Genomic DNA, 2,795 nt, shown 5'->3' on the forward strand with positions numbered 1-2,795 from the left:
ATTTGTCTCTGCCATCAGCCGGGATCAAACACGAACCCAAGGAATACGAGTCCAAAGCGAACTCCACTCAGCTATAAGGCCCCCCCCCCCCTTTGTGTGAGTGTGTGAGTGCGTGTGTGAGTGTGTGAGTGTAATTACCTAAGTGTAATTACCTAAGTGTAGTTACAGGATGAGAGCTACGCTCGTGGTGTCCCGTCTTCCCAGCACTCTTTGTCATATAACGCTTTGAAACTACTGACGGTCTTGGCCTCCACCACCTTCTCACTTAACTTGTTCCAACCGTCTACCACTCTATTTGCGAAGGTGAATTTTCTTATATTTCTTCGGCATCTGTGTTTAGCTAGTTTAAATCTATGACCTCTTGTTCTTGAAGTTCCAGGTCTCAGGAAGTCTTCCCTGTCGATTTTGTCAATTCCTGTTACTATTTTGTATGTAGTGATCATATCACCTCTTTTTCTTCTGTCTTCTAGTTTTGGCATATTTAATGCTTCTAACCTCTCCTCGTAGCTCTTGCCCTTCAGTTCTGGGAGCCACTTAGTAGCATGTCTTTGCACCTTTTCCAGTTTGTTGATGTGCTTCTTAAGATATGGGCACCACACAACAGCTGCATATTCTAGCTTTGGCCTAACAAAAGTCATGAACAATTTCTTTAGTATATCGCCATCCATGTATTTAAATGCAATTCTGAAGTTAGAAAGCATAGCATAGGCTCCTTGCACAATATTCTTTATGTGGTCCTCAGGTGATAGTTTTCTATCTAGAACCACTCCTAGATCTCTTTCTTTATCAGAATTCTTTAAAGATTTCTCACATAATATATAGGTTGTGTGGGGTCTATGTTCTCCTATTCCACATTCCATAACATGACATTTATTAACATTAAATTCCATTTGCCAAGTGGTGCTCCATATACTTATTTTGTCCAGGTCTTTTTGAAGGGCATGACAGTCATCTAAATTTCTTATCCTTCCTATTATCTTAGCATCATCAGCAAACATGTTCATATAATTCTGTATACCAACTGGTAGATCATTTATGTACACAATAAACATCACTGGTGCAAGAACTGAACCCTGTGGTTACTCCACTTGTGACATTTCTCCATTCTGATACATTGCCTCTGATTACTGCCCTCATTTTTCTATCAGTCAGAAAATTTTTCATCCATGATAGAAGCTTACCTGTCACCCCTCCAATATTTTCCAGTTTCCAGAACAACCTCTTATGTGGAACTCTGTCGAAAGCCTTTTTTAGGTCCAGATAGATGCAGTCAACCCAACCATCTCTTTCCTGTAATATCTCTGTGGCTCGATCATAGAAACTGAGTAAATTCGATACACAGGATCTTCCAGATCGAAAACCATACTGTCTGTCTGATATTATATCATTTCTTTCTAGGTGTTCTACCCATTTAGTTTTGATTAGTTTTTCCAATACTTTCACTATTACACTTGTCAATGATACAGGTCTATAATTGAGGGGGTCTTCCCTGCTGCCACTTTTGTAGATTGGAACTATGTTAGCCTGTTTCCACCCGTCTGCTACGATTCCTGTACACAGGGATGCCTGAAAGATCAGGTGAAGTGGAATGCTGAGCTCAGATGCACATTCTCTCAGAACCCATGGTGAAACGCCATCTGGGCCAGCTGCTTTGTTCTTACCGAGCTCCTTGAGCATTTTTTCCACTTCGTCTCTAGACACCTCTATGTGTTCTATGTTGTTCTCTGGAATTCTTATTGTATCTGGTTCCCTAAAGATTTCATTTTGTACAAACACACTTTGGAACTTTTCGTTTAGTGTTTCACACATTTCGTTTTCATCTTCCGTGAATCTATTTCCCATTTTCAACCTCTGAATATTATCCTTTACCTGCAATTTGTTGTTTATGAATTTATAGAATAGGCCTGGTTCTGTTTTACATTTGTCCGCAATCCCTTTTTCAAAATTTCTTTCTGCCTCTCTCCTCACTGCCGTGTAGTTGTTTCTCGCATCTTTGTATCGCTGGTATGTTTGGGGGTTCGGCCTCTTCCTGTATTGATTCCATTTTTGTGTCTTTCGGTCTCTAGCCCTCTCGCAATTTCTATTGAACCAATCCTGTTTCCTAGTTCTGCATCTCTGTTTTGGTATAAATTTTTTTGTGCCTTTATCATATATTTCACAAAACTTGCCATACATCTCATTCACTTCCTTGCCTAGCATCAAGTCTGTCCAATTATACTCACTAAAAAAATTTCTAAGGTCACCATAATGTCCTCTCCTGAAGTCTGGTTTTTCAACTGCTTCAACCTCCTTATTTTCTTCCAGCTTATAACGCATTGCATACTTTATTCCCAAAAAGACATGGTCACTTTTACCCAAGGGAGGAAGGTACTGAATGTCAAATATCTCTTCCTCCTTCCTGGTAAATATCAAATCTAGCATGGAGGGAACGTCCCCTTCCCTCATCCTCGTAGCTTGTTTAACATGTTGATACAAGAATGTTTCCAGGATGAGGTCTACAAATTTACAGGTCCAAAAATCTTCTGTTTTAGCTTCATATGCTTCCCAGTCTATGGATTTCAAGTTGAAGTCACCGACTATCAACAGTCGTGATCTATCGTTATCCGCTCTCGCTATAATCTCTCTCATTATTGTTATAAGACCTTCACGTTTACTATCTAGCTCCTCCTTTGACCATGTGCTGCTTGGCGGTGGACTATATGCATTTATCATCATTAGTTTATCATCCTCATAGCAGATCTCTAGTGCTATTATGTCAACTTCTTGTGGATTGGCAGTCATTATTTCCTTCACCT

The sequence above is a fragment of the Procambarus clarkii genome, chromosome 40 (genome assembly GCF_040958095.1).
Source record: "Procambarus clarkii isolate CNS0578487 chromosome 40, FALCON_Pclarkii_2.0, whole genome shotgun sequence".
NCBI classification, from domain to species: Eukaryota; Metazoa; Arthropoda; class Malacostraca; order Decapoda; family Cambaridae; genus Procambarus; species Procambarus clarkii.